The sequence below is a fragment of the Adiantum capillus-veneris genome, chromosome 28 (assembly GCF_014529385.1).
Source record: "Adiantum capillus-veneris isolate H3 chromosome 28, ASM1452938v2, whole genome shotgun sequence".
NCBI classification, from domain to species: Eukaryota; Viridiplantae; Streptophyta; class Polypodiopsida; order Polypodiales; family Pteridaceae; genus Adiantum; species Adiantum capillus-veneris.
The window spans coordinates 43,731,824-43,751,523 of NC_140958.1; positions in this window are offsets into that span (position 1 = coordinate 43,731,824).

The window sequence follows — 19,700 nt, forward strand, 5'->3', positions numbered from 1 at the left end:
GATAGTGATGAATCTAACGACATCCCCTATCATCAACTCAGGCCATCACTATCACCAACCCCTTCAGCAACAACCATGACAGGTCAAAAGAACAAGACAACAAGTCAAAGCCAAAAAGCTCGACAAATTTGGATACCAAAAATCCAGATTGGCCAAAAACAAATATGGATCAAGAAGACGAAGATATCTAATGACAAATCACAAGATCCAACACCAAAACAAAAACAAGGAAAGCATGCACGAACGGGTAAGAATATCACAAAGTCGCAAGCTTTCACAACTCAGGTTTGGGCTCCAAAGAAGTTGATTCAAGCACAAAAAAGTCAGGAATTCATTTGGATTCCAAAACAACCATAGTATCAACTTTCAAAGCCTAAATCCCGTCCCCAACCAAGCGTACAAGGGCTGAAGCAAAGACCACTGTCGACTCACACAACAAAAAGGTGGATCCCAAAGAAGTCTCTTCAAACACAAACGAAGCACGAGCAAGTATGGGTTCCCAAACGAGCGTCAGCAACAAAACAGCCAATAATCGCAAAGAAATGGGTCCCAAAGAAGAACAACAAAACTGCTATCAGTGCATCGCCGCTTGAATTCTTACAATTCTTCCTACGATTACAGTACAGTTAGAAGAGAGCAAGTCGCTTCAATCAAGCAACGATACAGGAGCTTCAAAGACCATTACATTGCTTAGAATAGGAAGCCTCGCCAACAAATGCCAATAAGCAAATTTCTTATACCCACATCTTGCACAACATAAATCTTTTCCATGCATTGACTGTGTATGCATAATAGGGCTACATTACAAGGCCTGCATAGGCACAACTTTTAATTGCCCAAGCACAACACATACCCTTTGCGATACCCTGTCGTAAAGGATAGGAAGGGGGGAGGCATTCTAAATGCGGACCTAACATTATGACTATTAGAGATGTTTTGTGAGAGGCATTGAATTTTTGCGTTTTATTTTGATAATTTTTTGATGAAATTTAGAGTATATGCCCTCATAGTAGTGTTACAGAGGAGTATGGGGACAAAATACATATATGAGCCCCTAGGGACATGTATATAGTGTACATAGCATTTAGGTTTCTATTTGAATGATTTTTCTTTTGTTAAGTTTTTTTAAGATTTTCTTTGTTTATTATTAAGAAAAAAATTAAAAAATCCATAATCCACATGAAGAAAAGACTGACGAGAGGCCTGAGCACTACAAAGAGAAGAAGGTACAGGAAAACGATGAAACTTCACAAAGTATGTCTCAGCAGCAGCCACTACAACAGTCGAAGAACTTGTCTCACAAAGTAGTGTCAACATGCAACTGACAAGTCATAAAAGTCAGATTCGAGTAGCTAAGCAACAAAATGAGTGAGGTGTTAGTCCCAAAGCTTCAAGTAATATTCTCTGTGGTCTAAGCGTCTTAACTATTCTAGGTACTACTCAAGCTGGAAGAGTTGAGCATATTTACGTTGTGTCGCTCATGCTGGTATAGGTGAGCAAAAGAGTCGAAGTCTAAATACTTAAGTCTGGTGAAGTGAAGAAGAAGGTCCGAAAGACACTCACGTACTGAGCACAGTGAGATACGAGTGGAGAAACTTCTACATCGACAACCCTTCTTGGAAAAGTGGAAGCTATTGAGACATCTTTTGATGTCACATGTGCTACATTTATTCCTCGAACCACCCATCATCTCCTTCTTTCACATTTCATGCTTTTGGTGACAAATTTCTCATATGCATATAGAGTGTCCCATAATTGGCACTTGCATCAGGCACTCTTTCCGTGTTTCACCCAAGCACTCATTTTTCATGAACATGTACTTCACGTTCAACTGCTCAACTCCAATAAGAGCGTATACCAAAGGCATTTTTTTTTCCCACCGAATTTTTTTCCCTTTGGTCATCCAGGTTTTAGATCCTAATCTAAAGACACCTATCACCATCCTCTTGTACATATTCCTTCTACATCAACAATAAGGAAATGCTACTCAAATCAATTGACAAATGAATTGGAGCACCAATTTCATATCATAGCATACTTCTCCTCAATGGCGAGTAGAAGAATGGCCTACAATGACAAAGCTCCAGACAACACTAATAACATGATTGCACAGGAACAAAGAAGTCCCCAATGAAGAAGAGCAGACATAAAAGTAATAAGAGGATCTCAAAAGATGAATGGTTATGATGATAGATGTCCGCTCTAATGGATCATAGTTCTTGTTGTGGTTCGACAAAGTTACAAGCAGTGCAACAGATGAAGCCAAGACCACAGCCAAGACCACATCGCCATCGACAATCAGGTCATGTCGGGGACGACATGAACGCGGAAGGGGGCAGTGTTGACCGCTAGGTCACAACACAACATAACTCAAGTTTCGTACCAAAGTCTTATCTTTTGCGAGTTATGAAATGCTGCGGATTATGGCTATAAATGTCATTTGTAATGAGTAGTTATTCTAGTTTCAGAAGCCGGGGTGCAATGGCACTTCCAGATTGTAAATACAAAGCCATTTGACCCTTTCAACCCCATTTTTGGTTAAACCTAAGGTAGCCTTAGTATATAAGGTACCTAGGTCATTTTGTAAAAGGGAGACTTTAATCATGATCAAAACTTTAGCGCTGTCGTCTACTGTGTGTGAGAGAGAAAGAGAGTGAGCGTGAGTTTTATCCTCTAGCTACGCCCGGCTCGCTCAACACATTGGAGATCCGACTGCACCATTGCTGTAGGCTCGAGGAGAGCTACGCGACAACGCCAAGCATTCCACGCGAGACGAAGCGCTTCACGCCAATGCATCTACGAGCTATTTGTGGCCGTAAGTGTATCAAACGATGTCTGCTTTCTGCGTGCTAGTAGTCTATAGAATCATGGAGACATAAGCTACGCATAGGTACTCATAAATTTCAGTTTCGAGCACTTTCAAAATTCTGCTCTGTCATCCTACGCGTTTTTCGTAGATGGGTTTAGAGTGAGGGTTTTGAGTGTAGAAGCTTAGGGACAGGTGTATCCTAGTGAGGGGATGGTGTTCCTTAAGTTTCGTACAAATCTGGCATGATTAGGTGAGTTACCTTCCGTATGTGTGTATGTGGCTAGGTGGTGTAGTTGAGAGCAATGAGGTTCTTGATTGTGGTTTAGTTGGCCTTCCAGAGTATTGCATGTGTAGGATGGTCTCAGCCTGACAAGATAAAGAGATTTCCTCCGTGTCCCTATTGTGTCATCTGTGTCCTCGATTGACATTATGTTGATCTAGGTAGTGTTTGCATGCACTTCATGGGTGTGTGAGTCGCTCCCGCAACACTAAACCCTAGAGCCATTCAGAAATTTTTCAGCCTAGAAAATAATTTAGAAAAAGTAAGACCGACAAAGAAGTTATACGGACAACCAGACTTTACTCCAGAATGAAAAGACAAGGATATTTCAGATAAGAAATTACGTCATCCCTATATTTTTCCTTTAAGATTAAGATTATTTTATACTTCTTTGTCAAAAGCCGCGTGGGAACTGATCTAGATCGAGAACTAGGAGAAAAAGGGACTAACTTAATTGAAATGTAAAGTTAAGAGATAAGAACTAAGAAGAGAATTGGGGTCCAATAGCATTTGAGAAGAGAAATGGGGTCCAATAGGAATTAAGAAGAGAATTGGGATCCAATAGCATTTGAGAAGAGAAATAGGGTCCAATAGCATTTGCAAGAGAATTTGGGGTCCAATAGGAATTGAGAAGAGAATTGGGGTCCAATAGGAATTGAGAAGAGAATTCCTCCCACCATTTCCTATATAAACACCCCCTCTCCTTTGTATTTGGAGACGAACATATTGCTAAGCTACTTGCATAATTGTCATGCTCAAGACTATGCTTAAGTAACTCAAGGTTTCCATTAAACCTTGCTCTTGCTCTCTCCCTCTCTTGAAGGCCAAACCCTCAACCCTCTCCCTCTCTTAAAGTCCAAACCCTCAACCCTCTTCCTCTCTTGAAGGCCAAACCCTTGAGTTTTTTATGAAGAAGCTCTTCTCTCCTTCCTCTTCACCATAAATCTTTTTCCTTCCTTCTTAAGCCTCACACGGCGCGTAGCAAGCCCCTATCCGTGACATTTTTGGCGCCGCTGTCGGGGAGCTGCTACGCGTGAAGCTCCAATGGCGACCTGTAAATTGTATTGAAGCTATTTTTTATGTAGGAAAGGCGCGGCTTAAGTTTGATTATTGTTGTTATGCAAAAACAGTAGAGAAAGACACAATGTTGTTGACTGCATTCAAGTTTTCTGTGTTCTGTTAAGCTCTGTTTTGCTAGTTCTATTAAGCTCAGATTTCAGCTTACACAGTTAGCATTTCTTGCGTTTCTGCGTTTTCTGCATTTTTTGGTTTGCACTGCACAGTTCTGTCAAGTTTAATTTTCTGCATTTTCTGTGTTTTCTGGTTTGTGCACAGTTAGGCACACAGTTAGTTAATTAAGTAGGTTAGTAATTAGGTGAACCACTGATTAGCAGGTCAGTAGGTAGGAGAGACAGTAAATAGTTAGGTGAGGTCAACGCGCACCAAAACGCGTACCAAATAATATCCAAAAAAAAAATCAAAAAATAAAAACGTGAGTGAGGGGGAGGTTATAAAAACGGACGGGTTGGTTTGTATAAAAGTGAGATCGAGATCATTTGACCCAATCCCAATCCCAATCCCAGGCCCAGGCCCAGGCTCTGTCTCTGTCTTATGATATAGGGTAGTCTCACTCCTATATATATAGGCTAGACTCACAAGGAGGGAGTGAGGAATGTGGGATAAGTCCTACACTCTCCTCTCCTTCATTGCACACTAGGACTTGCTATTTGGAGCCTAGTTCCCCAGCTAGGAAAAGACTGTTTCGGGCTTTTCTGGAGCAAAATAGAACCAAACGGTGAGCTCTAAAGCACAGCGCGTCCCTCCTAGCGATACGCTCGTTTTGAGCTATCACACGGCACATTCCACGGCACGCTCTAAAAAATCTAGCAAAAAAACAAACAAAAAACTAGTCGCAAGGCCTCTTAGAGCAGCTTTTTGACACCTTAGGGTATCAAAAGCACATGCACTTACGCTCTGGGCAGGTGCTAGAACACGAGCATATTGAGGGTGCCTCTGTTCATACGGACACCCATTACCCATCCACGATAGGCTCTAGACCCTCAGCGGGGACACAAGGTAGCACCACCCAAGACCCTAAAATAGCCGCTAGTGATTCCTCCTCCGACTCAGAAATCATGGAAGCATACCCTACCCAAAACACTGAGAGAGAAGGCCATGCACCTCCCGAAGCTCCACAGCCTAGTACTAGTATGTTTAGCCGTTTCATGGAAACATTAGGTAGAGCTACTCGCTCGGAACCTGATGCAAATGAAGCACACGAAGGGGGTGGGGAAGTGGACTCTCCTTTCACATCGCACGTGGACCCCACACCCCCAAAGAGTGTCCATGTGGATATCCTGCCAACTTCTTACCAAGAAGGCCCTGTTGAGCTGCCTCCTTCAGAAGTTCCCTCTAGAGTACCGTTGGTGACAAGTAAAACCACGGGGAGCAACATTGCTTCTACCTCACAAGAAACCGTTAACACGTCGACTCTAGAAGGATTGTTCATTAATGATCATTGGACATACGACCTCCACACTGAGGTGTTGACGGATCTACACTTTGGCCACGCCTACCATGTAGGATGGATAGAGATTATACGATCCACCTCTAGTGCCACGAGCATCGAAGATCAACAGAAAATGATATGTAATGTTATCCATGGCATTATTCAATCAGAAAGGCAAAACCAAGGGGTAAATATACTCTCAACTGGCCCCATGAGATTTCTAGATACGAGCAAGGCTCAACAGCCTACTCTATCACAAATGGAGACTCCTCTAATGAGTCCCATGGACCCATCTTACGTCATTTCACCTGGGGTCTCTATGCAATCTGAGCCTCCGAGCGACAACTTTAGCTTCCCTAACTTGGCTCAACCCTCTATTAAGGAAAACACAGTGCTCACTCCAGGGATAGACCTGACAGAGAATGTACCGATGACATCTACGGTTAGCGCAGTGCCACTATCTAGTGTCGTAGTACCTAATATGGAGCCTCGACCGTATGTGCCTCTAGCCCCTTATGCACACATGGCCCCCACACCTCCAATTGTACCACTTGTTTATGCTCCTCGAGTGCCGCTCCCTAGCCCTTATCCGAGTGGACCTATGCCCGGTTATGTTCCATATCCTGCATCATCCACACATATGCCAAGACCGGTACCCGTCCCTCTCCCACATATGATTCCAAGAGTACCTCCACCGGCCCTGCCTCCTCACATAGGTGACTTGGCAGCGTTTGCTCAAACCATAGGTCAATCTATCGCGGAAAATATGCATCATGCATCTGATAGAGAGCCTAGAAGTAAGGCAGTACAAATTGCCAAACTCACGCAAAAATTCAATGGGGACAAAGATGCTAGAAAACACATTGAAGTGTTTGAACAAGTATGTGATTCCTTAGGGGAATGCAACGAACTACATAAGTGCAATGCCTTAAGCTTGACATTAAGTGGGAAGGCTGGAGATTGGTATAGAACCCTAAGGGTGGACGAGAAAACAATCTACCCTACCCTTCGAAGGTTGTTTCTAAAGGAGTACATACGAGAAGGTGTGCTTTGGGGTGTAGCATCTCAGCTACAGAAGGCCGAACGTAAGGAAGGAGAGTCAGTAAGGGACTTCATTAGTCGTCTAAAGCACTTAAACTCTCGCTGCCCTGTAAATGAGCGCTTCAACAATAACCAACTGCTTGATCGATTCATTCGAGGGTTGAGGAATGAAGGAATTTATAATGGACTAGTGATTAGAGGTATCACAACCTGGGAAGATGTCACTGACAATGCAATCCAATTAGAGGACAACTTGATGATAGCAGGCATGAGGGTGTCTACTGACACGAGATCCACTAGCTCACAATCCATTGAGTATGAACCCATGACTGCAAAGCCCATTGCCAATGAGCCAAAGGTATTTGAGACATTCTTGATAGACCTCACCAAGGCAATCCAAGAGTCTCTTAAGGATAATCGACCCCCTCAAAATAGTCACATGTATCCAAGAAGGGAGCAACAATGGTGTTCCATTTGCTTAGGTCCACATAGCACTAGTGAGTGCCCTACGTTTAGAGTAAAATTTAATGGAACTTGCAACGCATGTGGTAGGTATGGTCACCAAGCTAACGATTGTTTAATGATCAAACGTATGATGGCAAATAGACCACCTGTAGCCTAGACGGATGCGCCTCGAGCTCTTGTATTGATGCCTGCTCCACCTGTTGAGCAACTACCGCAACACATGGTCCCTAGATCTCAAAATGTTGTACAAGCTACACCGCTACCACCTCCTGTGCTAGGACCGCAGCCCCCGCATCCAAGAGTCGCCCCTATGAACCAAGTGGGTTGCGAGCCATCTAATGCTTATGCAGATGGCTGTGAGGAGGAAATAGACACTAGTATTGCCTACGGACTTGATACATTGGAAGAGTGTCCTATATACTACATGGAAGATTGTTGGGGGCAAGTCAAGCCGGTTTATCAAGCTGCTGCTCTCGCATCCAGAGGTCAAAATATCAACACCCAGGCTAGGAGGCCACCTCTTCAATGCTACGAGTCTGGTGGACCACATCGGGCAGCGGAGTGCCCTATTAGGCTGCAAAAGAATGCTGCACAAATGCAAATGAATCAAGGGAGCACGTCTGCAATGCCAATACTCACATGTAATCGTTGTGGCATAGATCACTTGATTGCCCAATGCCCCTATAACCCAAATGCGCCTAAAATCACACCCCTAAATTTGGTCGAAATTGCTAGTGTGACATCGCCAATACCACCCGTCGCACCCGCTTATGCGATTACATGGTCCATGCTTCAAGGGCCAGGCCATATCCTCGAAGAGAGAGATACCACGTCAGTTATCCAAGCAAAGAAAAAGAAGACACGAAGGAAGAGGTCGCAGAATATGGGAAATTCAAAGCCAAGTTCCAAAACAAACATAGGAACAGGAGATGACCCCGTGTATATGAATGACCTCGAGGATGATTCAGATTCAATCGAGACAATGGAGACTAGAACCAATACCACAAAGGGAAAGACCGACAAAGAAAATCGTAACATGGAACCAAATGAAAACCGAATAAGAGAAAACCATAAAGAGCCTCTGAAAACACCACAAGTGTTTCCAAATCCAATCCAAGACCCCCAAGATAAACCGCAGGGGCAAAAAGGGAAGAATCGTAAAAAGAAGATTGGGACGTACCCAAACCCAGTAGACGAGATTGAGCGGGTGAAACATCTAAGAGGTTTAGTGGAGGAGACTCAAAGGAAACTAGAACCAGAACCCATGCATGTCAAAATTCATGACACAGTGTTTCCCACGCAAGTTCATCCACCCCACATGAACCATAGACCGTTAGCCATACCTAGTATCATCCAAGAAGGGAGTGAGGACAGGACATCAGAAAGTGAGCATACACCTTTCTTGTTGGAAAGGATGTTTAACGAAGGAATACCTGATCCCATTGAGGAATATGAGATTCCATCCTCACCAGCTCCTAGTCAAGGACCTACACCCTGCAAAATGCCAATGAATGTTGCCAAACTAGTGGACTTCATGTCTTCTGAGGTCCGAACCACGATCATAGCAAAGCTGTATGGAGATCCTGAGTTATTCTTTGCACTTCGAGCATTCCTTAACGGAGAGCTACAAACGGGATTACCGCAGTTTGCGCAAACAAATAGGCCTGACTCGATTATGATTGATGAGGGAAATCATGTGCAATCACTTGACTTAGATGGACACGAGTCTGTGATCGAGGTACCCATTAACGAATTAGGGCAGTATTTTGAAGGCGACGAGTCTAATGCGACCCTACCCATCACTACCAAGGGATTAACTATAAAGGGAATTCTTGATGGTGGTGCGGGAGTTAGCATCGTTACAAAAGATTTTTGGGAATCCATGGGAAAACCCCACCTCAGTGTTACTAACATTGTGGTAAAGATGGAAAATGGTACCATAGCCAAACCTATGGGGATGCTCAAGGATCTTAAGATCAAAGTTCTAGGACACAAGGTACGACATACGTTCATTGTTATGGATTTCTCTAAACACCTTATGTCATATGAAATGATTTTACGACGACCATTCATGAGGGAAGCACAAATGGTTCATGATTGGTCTAAAAATCATGTCTATTTGCAATTCCAAGACTATGTCCTTAGAGTGGATTTGGTGACTGGTAAGGTACACCCCTTAGGGAGTAAAACCATTATTGATCATCGCTCTGACACCACAGTTCACTCGGCCCCACTACAATATTGTTACACTTGTAAGAAGGATACAGACATTGGCCAAGATTCTCCTTACATGGATGTGTTACCGGGTATGACGGAATCAGACAACGTGGACTGGGTACACCTAGCTGCAACCATAGATACCTGGGGAAATAGAGGAACCACTTGGGTCACACCAGAGGGGGAAGAGGTACCACAAATTGCACCTCTGAACATGATAAGTGCCATACGTGCATCTTCTAAGGGCAAGGCAATTGTAGACCAATCTGACAGTGACACCGATAGCTCAATAGTAGACTTTGACCAACACCACTCAGACACGGACTCCCAGACTAAAATGGATTTTGAATCTCATGAATTAGAGAGTGGAGCAAGTTCAGAGTCAAAACATTCGGAAGGACCGAACACATCAACCGATGATAGCTCCTCCGAGAGTGAAGAGGACACCAACGAGGACTCCTTTAGTGAGCCAGATCTAAATGCAAATCAAAAGCAGGTCTCAAATAAGAAAAAGAAAAACTTTAAGAGGCGTCGATATCGAGCCAATGTACGTGCTAGGATAAAAAAGAAGAGATCCTCAGCAGAATGGCTCAGTTATATAGGAGCATGTGATGCTCATCGAAAATTGGTAGACGATTGGGGTGAATATCTCCAAAATGTTATGTGGTGTAGACCACGACCCCATGACATAGCCCAATTAGAGATCATAGACAAGTCAAAGTTGAGCCGCACTGCAAGGAGGCATCAAAACCAAGAGTTAGCTTGACAACACAAGAAAGCAAAAATAGAAGCACAGACCAAAGCACAACCAGAATCCACAGACTTGCATCCTGCACCAGAACATTTCAAATCTTACACCACAGGGGAAGCAAAGGTTGTGTACACAAAAGCCCAAAGAATACCTATCGATGGGAATAATGGAATCTATGATGGTCCGGCAATAGTTAAAGAAATAGAATTAGCCGACCCCGGTGAAGAATCAAAACCTGTTTTTATTGCCCAAGACCTCACAGAAGTTGAAGAGGCGGTCCTCAAAGAGCTCTCAAGGAATTCAAGGACATATTCGCTTGGACATACCATGATATGAAAGGTGTTCCACCTTCTGTGGTCCAACATACAATCCCTATGATTAGCACTGCGAAGCCCGTACAACAAAGACCCTACCCGATGAATCCTAAGTACGCAAAGATCATTCAAGAAGAACTAGAAAAGCTTATCAAATGTGGGTTCATATATCCTATTGAACACTCTGAATGGGTGTCTCCAAAGGTTATCGTGCCAAAAAAGAATGGGAAACTCAGGGTGTGCGTGGACCTCAAAAAAGTTAATGCAGCTACTAGAAGAGACCATTACCCCCTACCATATTCCGAACATGTACTCGAAAGAGTTGCAGGCAAGGAAGCTTATAGCTTTCTAGATGGGTACTCAGGCTACAACCAAATCACGATAGCGCTAGAGGACCAAGCTAAAACTGCCTTCATCACAGAATTTGGCGTGTTTGCATTTCGTGTGATGGCTTTTGGCTTAACAAATGCCCCTGCTACATTCCAACGATTAATAAACACTGCTTTTAAAGAATATTTGAGAGAGTTTTGTGAAGCTTTCTTAGACGACCTTTGTGTTTACTCTTCTTGGAAAGAACATCTATCATGTTTGCGGAAGGTGTTTGAAAAGTTTAGGTTATATCGTATCTCATTGAACCCGTTCAAATGCCAATTTTGGGTCAAGCATGGAGTTATTTTAGGGCATATAGTATCTAAAAATGGTATCTCAACCGATGAGAGCAAAATTAAAGTGATTCTAGAGTTACCACCACCAACCAATTACAAGGGAGTTCAAAGGTTCATGGGACACGTGGGTTATTATTGACGGTTTATTTTATTTTTCGCTGAGATAGCACGTCCTTTGTACAAGCTTCTCATTGAATTTAAATGGACTGAAGAGTGTGACCAGGCCTATGAACAATTGAAGAAAACACTAGCAAGTGCTCCGATTTTAAGGACACCTAACTGGCATGTCATTTTCCATGTGCATATTGATGCATCAAACTTTGCTATTGGGTGTGTTCTCACTCAACCAAGAGAACATAAATTGGACTATCCTATTAGCTTTGCAAGCCGTCAATTGAACGATGCTGAAAGGAACTACACCACTACAGAGCGAGAAGGTTTAGCAATGGTTTATGCAGTAAAGAAATTTCGCTACTACCTTCTGGCAAACAAGTTTGTATTTTATGTGGATCATCAAGCGTTGTTGTATCTGGTAAACAAGCCATGCTCCACAGGAAGAATCACACGATGGTTGTTAATTCTTCTGGAGTTTGATTTCACGATTGTAGTGAGACCCGGTAAAAGGCACGTCATGGCTGATCATTTGTCTCGCATACCCAATGGTGAAGCCCCTACAGAAGTTGATGATGAATTACCCGATACTTCCCTATTCATAGTTGAGACTATGCCTGAATGGAGTGAGAACATTGTTAACTTTTTAGTTAATGGTTTTCCACCCAAGGAACTTCGTAAGGATATCGCTCGAAGGCTAGTAAAAGAATGTGAACCCTATGGTTTGATTGTCGGAACTCTGTATAGACTAGGCAAGGACGATATTCTTAGGCGTTGTGCCCGCGAGGATGAATATTTGTATATCTTGCAAGAAGCACATATGGGCATAGCAGGAGGACATTTTTCAGGAGACCTGACTGCTAGAAAGGTGCTGCAATCAGGCTATTGGTGGCCAACTTTATTTAAGGATGAATCACTTTTTACAAAAGGGTGTGATGAGTGCCAACGTTACAAGACCACACAGCGCAAAGACAGAATGCCCTTACATCCTATTAAAGTAACCCAACCATTTGAAAAATGGGGCTTAGACTTTGTAGGTCCAATTAGTCCCACAGCTCGCAACACTCAATCTCGATATATTCTAGTTGCTACGGACTATGTAACAAAGTGGGCTGAAGCTAAGGCTTCACAAAAAGCTAACGCGAGGACAACAGCTAAGTTTATTTTTGAGAACATTATCACGAGATTTGGTTGCCCTTTTGAAATTGTTAGTGATAATGGTACCCATTTTATAAATGAGGTAATAAGAGAGATTACCACGACCTTTATGATATCCCACCATAAGTCTACACCTTATTACCCGCAAGCTAATGGACAAGCCGAGAGCACCAACAAGACTCTAATCTCTATTTTAACCAAGACGGTAGAAGCTCATCGCACTGATTGGGATTTGAAGTTGACATCTGCTCTATGGGCTTATCGTACTGCTTATAAAGTGGCTATTAATTGTACGCCATTCAAAATGGTATACGGCCAAGAAGCGGTTATGCCTTGGGAGTTTGTCATTCCTAGTCTTAGGGTAGCTTCGTAAGAAGGATGGAATGGTAACCCCTTAACCGAGCGTTTGTATATCTTAGAAAAACTAGACGAAGAGAGACAGTTGGCTATGCAAAATGCTCTTGTGGAAAAGGATAGGAGAAAGAAGTGGTTTGATCGCCATGTGAAGGACAAGGACATCAAAGTTGGTGATAAAGTCTTTATGTATGGAGTACGTAAAGAGAAGAAAAAGTTGAAGTATGTTGGTAAAGGACCATATAGAGTATGTGAAATTACCCCACAAGGTACCCTTTGTGTGGAAACTCTTGATGGAGTTGAAACCATTGGATTCCTCAATGGGAGTAAATTCAAAAGATATTATGATCCTTTAAGCCAAGAAGAACTACGGGCCAATCATCAAAAGAAGGCCGCCAAAGCACAAACCGAGTTAAAGAAGATACAAGCTCAAGCTGAGGCTAAGGAGCGACAACAACGTATAAGACAAAAACGAGACGCTAACCTTGGAGTCACAAATGCATTCCACGTGGAAATCGAAGAGGATTGGTTGGACTCTGACACACCTCTACGATACCCTATTGAGTTAAATAGTGCCTATGGAAAAGTGCTATATAACGCCTTATTGGACACGGGTGCTAAATATAATATGCTATCCTATGAAGTGTGGTGTCAGTTAGGGAAGCCACCTCTATCTGAGAGTATTATCCAAGTCAAGGGTGTCAACAAGAAAAAAACTACGGTTTTTGGAATCTGGCACACTTCTGTCAGTTATAACAATGGAATTGTAGCTCAAGACTGTTTGGTCATGCCTACTGGAACTATGGAGGGTAATATAAACCTAGGACGCACGTGGATGATAGCCACCAAATGCACTATTGATTGGGGGACTGGGGGTGTCACAACGCAAAAACCAACTCTTATCCCTACCACTCAAGCCATAGTCCCTGAGATATTGCCTAAGGAAATAAAACCCAAGACATTGCATGTCCAGGAGGTTGAACCATACATCCCCATAGCCCAACTCTCTATATCTTCAACTGATGTAGTTGAAAGAAAGTTTGAGACACACAAGAACCATCCTAATATAACAAAGAAAGCATACAAGTGGGTCCCTAAAGCTTCTTTAGTAACCATGGCTGATGCTAAAAAACGGAAGCCTCGTAAGAAACGTCCCACTCGCTCCAAGAAATGTAAGAAAACGTGGCGCTGGATTCCTAAACGACTATTAAAAGCCCAAGGATACTATAAAGGAAATGATCAAATCTGGGTGCCCAAACGTAAATTGTACTCTTACCTGTCACCTGGCCCATGTAAACCCAATCCTGTGGCTCCAAAACAAATTGAAAATTGTGGAAAGGAAAAAATCATGGAATGCGACACACCTGCTCCAGAGCTAGTTTGGGTACCAAAGAAAGAACGATTTGTTCCACCTAGCTCAGGAACAGGAAAAGCAAATGAAGCTTCTTGCTCTTCATGTAGTTCCTATACGGAAATAGAAGCTTCGATACAACCTCCACCTACCATTGTACATATCCATACAAGCAAGAAAGAGTTTGCACCTCCCGTTGTAGATTCACCACCTCCAACAATGTTGCAAATAAAATCATGGGAGAGTACCTTACCACCCTTGAAACTAGATGAAACACATAGGGCGATCGAAAACTATTGGTTAAAGCCTTTACCCATAACAACTTGGAACAATTGGTTTCAAAAGGTGACGACATCATTCCAAAAAGTATGATCTACCCAAGGAAGGGGGGAGTGTTTGCTGACATCCGTCATTCACTTGCTTCCCTCTCAACCTTCCTCCCTGACCTCTCAATCTCCAATCTTAGGGAATGTATATATAAAGCCTTATACTCACAAAAACAAGGTAAAAAAGTAAAAGAGCAAGAGCCATAACACAAAATAATAAAAACAAATTATGCACAAGAACACGACCCTTGTAATATTTTCACTCTAACCATCATCTATTTGCGTGTACAGATATGGCTAGTACGCTAGAGTCATCCACTCCTGCCTTGGGTGAGAGGTACCCTCGTTACTTTTCACAAATGTTTCACATGGTCTTTCTAGTGCTTGCATGTGAATGGGATTTGATAGGTACGCTAGCATGTGAGAGGAATTTTGAGGAGTTAGAATGGCTGATACGTCTCTTGACCACGACTGATCCATACTTAGTAGAGAGCGTTTCTCCCATTGCACAAGCCTACTCTTTTGACCAAGATGACTATAGGCGTCTAGTGACCTTCTTAGTAAACATGGGCACCTATGATGAAGAAGAAAATTTACATGACTACACGGATGGCACATATGGTCTCATGGATGATGACTTTGTTTATCTCGACGACGAGGATAGGGGTTTAGCCTTAGGGTTTCCCCCCAACCTCTACAATATCCTATTCCCTTGACTCTTTAGGGGGAGTGCAAATAATTAGGTTAGGGTTCCTTATGTTTTTTGTTGTGTTCAATAAGTGTTGGTACCTTTTCCCACTAATGTGCCTCCTGGAGGTATTCCTTTTGTTTCCTAGTGTGTACAGGAGCGTGTTGCTATTGATAGGATTTGGACCTTCATGGAACCTTTCTCTCGTTCACACTTCAAATCAAGCGCGACCATCAACACAAACAGGTGTTTTATGTCCATTAGCATTGCCCTTATCTTTTTGCATCCATGTTTGTCTGCTTTGATTGTGATTGGTAGCATAATATTCAGCGCATTTGCTTAGTATCAAACATTTAATTCAATGTAATGTTTTGTCATAATCACTTGTCTAGGTTTAAAAATCAAGCAGTCCGACTAAGCTAGTTTGACCAAGCTAGGTATTAGAAATCTTCTCTTAATACCATGGGGAATGCCTTCCTAATAAGCAATGGTTACTTAGGTTCTTAATCCGATTTAGGCAGCATTGTGTGAAATGTACTAGGGCTTTCTAGTGGGCTTAACCCTATTGACCTTTAGCTTAAGTATTATAAAGGGAGTTTACTAATGTGATGAGCCTGGGGAGGGTAACAGTGTTATATGACCCCCCAAAGTTACAAAATTAAAATGCTGAAAATGAACAAACAAAAAATCAAAGTGCCACAATGTAAAATTTTAAGCTGGAAGAGAAATCCCTGCTTAAATTGGTACTTCACTCACATGTATCGCCTATGGTACTAGAGCCCTAGAGGTTCCCAGTGTGGGCGCTTTTCCTTGAAAAGCAAAAAACCCAAGGCATACAAAATAAGCACACACATCAAAATTGAATCAATGTGAAAAGACCTTGGGGGGTCAAAGAAAAGGTAATCAGTCAGGCGATGATTTCATGAGAAATTCCTTTTATCGTAGCTTAACTACAAGGTCTTCTAGGTATAGCCTCTAGTCAGCCCTCGAACATCAAATACTTGGCTCTCGCGATTAAACAACTTAATTGACCAGAAAAAATTGAGAAGTTACCCATGGTATTAATAGTCGAGCTCTAGTGCCTTTTGACCGTTAAATTAGCGACCCCGGACTTGTTTAATTTTTTACCTTTACATATGTTTATGCATTTGATTATATTGCAATTTAATGTTTATTGCTGACAAATTGTCTAAAATTCTGTTACCAATCAATTTGTCTGTCTAAAATTGCATATGATTTTTAATTGTATATGAGAATGCAATTACTGTGGCAATGTTGTTTGATTTTGCAGTGATTGAAGAAGGCTATGCACATCCATGTCGACTGCTCTTCCATCTCGACGAACGAGCTTCAACTGGATAGCTTCCGAGGACGGAATCTACATCAGGAAGGGGGGCATGTTAACCCTCACGGCACACGGACACCCTATGATCTATAAACGTTGTATTGTTTAGAGTCAGGTACCGGGCTTGTCGGACCAATAGGAACAGGGTAAGGGTGATCGCCGATGACAGGCGCACTCTAACTGGAATATTCAAGGAGTTAGTTGGCTAAGTATGGGCGCCCAAGTGTGAATGGGGTGAGCTCATATAAAAGCCACTAAACCTAATTTTTACTCATTCTCTCATTGTGCAATAGAAGCCGCTCTTGCTCCATCTCCACCTTCTCCTTCACCATCTCCTTGTGTGTGTGTGTGTGTGTGTGTGTACGTGTGTGTGAGAGAGAGAGAGAGAGTGTGTGTGTGTGTGAGAGTGTGTGTGTGATCGAGCGTTGCGGCGGCACGACGGCGGCGAGGCGGTTGAGCGCGGCGTAGCGGTGTCTCCCTCTTCTTCGCAGCGCGGCAATCCTTCATTCGCAACTACGCAGGAAGGTGAGTGACACACCATTCTTCCTTGTGAGCTTGTCTGTTGTATGACTGTGTGCTAGGATCCTTTGTGGCTCGCACACGGCGCGTAGCAAGTCCCTAGCCGTGACATGGTTCAGTTCAGGCCACATGCAGGTTGCAGCTTGTGTATAGTGATGTTTGTGGGCCCATGCAAACTCCGTCCTTGGGCAATTACCTATACTTCGTGACTTTCATTGATGATTACTCCAGGCATGCATGGGTATTTCCGCTTAAAGCGAAGTCCGAAGTTTTTATGTGCTTCAAACAATTTCTGGCTATGGCTGAAAATGTCTCGAAATGTACTATGGGCACCCTCCGTTCCGATCGAGGGGGGGAGTATATGTCTCATGAATTTAATGCATTTCTGGCTAGTCGTGGGATAAAACACCAATGTACAGTGCCTTATACACCTCAGCAAAATCGTAAGTATTTTTGGGATAAAAAGGAATAAATACTACCACAATTGATGAGGAGATTAGAACATCTACCTTGATGTGTAATTGGAGTTTAAAAAAGAGTAAATTGTCTTTGTGCTACAGGGTTGTCGATTACATTAATAGTTGCTCTCTCTTCTTCTTCACCAAGGGTAGGTTATACTACAATTGCATGTACATGGGCATTATTGCCTTGACCTCTCCCAAAGGCTCTATCTTGCTCTCCCTTGCCCTCTACCTTGTCCACCAATACATCCAGCAAGGTGGTGACTTTGGTCTCCCTCACCCTATCTACTCTTCCTCGCCTCTACCTTGTCCACCATGTAAGGTGGTGCCTTTGGTCTCCCTCAATTAGCACCACTTCTCTATTAGTTAGATGTGCGCATCTATCATGGTAATGTACCAACGCTCCATATTGAAAGCAGTGAACATCCAAGCGTGGAGGATTTTTGGCATTATCGGCATAAGCTCTTTGTGGTTATCTATCATTGGGGAATCTTCTTGGTTGCTTAGCACCATTAAAGCTCTGATTGTATTCAAATCTCCTTTTAATCCCTTGCTCCTTCATTAAAGGATTAGCAAAAAGTGTTTCAAGATAAAGAACTCATTTATCTTCACCACCTTGTTTCTAGGAGGTAATTATTTCTCCTTCACTACTTGTTTAATCTCCCTCCAACTCTGGGAATTTTTAAATGCTCCCATGTCACGACAATGTTGTTTCCACCATAATTTTTCTTCTCTTGTGAGGAAAAAAATTCTGAGCATTTCTTAGTTTGCAGGTGCAATCTTGGCAGCCGATAAGTAATCATCCATAGCTTCAATCCATACTTCTACAGCCTTCTCAATATCATCACACTCTCCCTTAAAAGAGGGTGGTTGCATTTGCTTGAACAACAGCTTCTTCTCTTAAATTTTTTTGTATATGGTATCGTTTTATGGGTTTCTCAATATAGGAGTGATTTGAGGGTTTTCATGGATTATATGCATACTTTCACCTTATCATCATCATCAACCGTAACGCCAATTGATGCAGAGGACTCACATATGTTCTTTATTTTTAGTGAATAGTTATTGATATACATGTTTTTCTTCTCTATTGTATTTAGCTCAGCCTTCAATTGTAGCTTCCTTGCTTTTGTGTTGGTCACATCCAACAATAGTAAGGTGTCCCAAGCCTCTTAGGGGTGTGAGTATCTTGTATGTGCCGAATCATAGTATCCTACACACTCACAAGAAAGCCAATACATGAACTTCTGAGCTCCCTTATTCCAATCTTTACATGCCTTTATTTGCATAGCAGTTTCACCTTCCTCAAGTAACATTGGTGATGTCTTGTGCTTTCCATCAATGTACTCAAAGCTGGTTGTGAGTTGCATGAGCTCAAAATGAGAGAGATGGAGATTAAAAGGTGTGAAGATGCATTGATGGTGCATGAGAATTCTTTGTAGCATAAAGATCAAAGTTTCGAAGAAAAGATACAATTTTTTAATCAGAAAGAGTTTACAACTATGAAAAATGAAGAGACAATGACAAGGTGCAAGGTTTACACATGCACAAGTAAAAGAAAAAACACAAGAATACAAATTAATGTGCAAACAAATCTAAATGCACTACTTGTGACAAAAAAGAGATTTGTGGATGGAAGAAAAAGTTAATGCTTTTTGTGGTCAAGTTAAGTACGTGCACACAAGTCAAAAGTGGAAAGAAAGTGTGGTAAGCACAATGCTAATACTTCTTCAAGACACAAGAAAGTTTCTCATTATAGAAAAATCCGCTCAAGGAGGATGCCGAGCTTGAAAAGCAAAGACCTTACACATATAATAAGACCTTTTTATTGAAGAAGAAATAGGAGATTAATAAACTCTTAAATGTTGAGTTTATCGTGTTGCGGTAGTGAGGTAAGAGTGGTTCGCTTTCTTTCTTTGAGAACATTGAGATAAGTTCAATACATTGTGCGTGTGGATAACTACATTTGTCACTGGAGTTAGGCGGTGAACACAAAGATTATTTCCAATGGTACTAAAGTTGGACTTCACCCACGTGGTCTATCCACCGAGAGTGTTAGCCCCTTTTTTTACTCATTCACTAGCAGCTTCACATTGAATGTTGTATATTGCCTTGCATTATGTTACATTTTTCACCTATGTTTTGTAGTCCTCGTCTTCATTTTGAATAGACTAGCAAAAGAAGCGGCTTTCAGCCTCCAACTCTATTGTGTGCTTGTTGCAAGAGCTCAAGCTCTATCCTTCTATATCTATTTACATTGTATGAGAGCCTAGTTATGGCTAAAAGCTGGGAGTAGCAAGTAGGAGAGCATTGTCAATAAAACAACACAAAAGGAC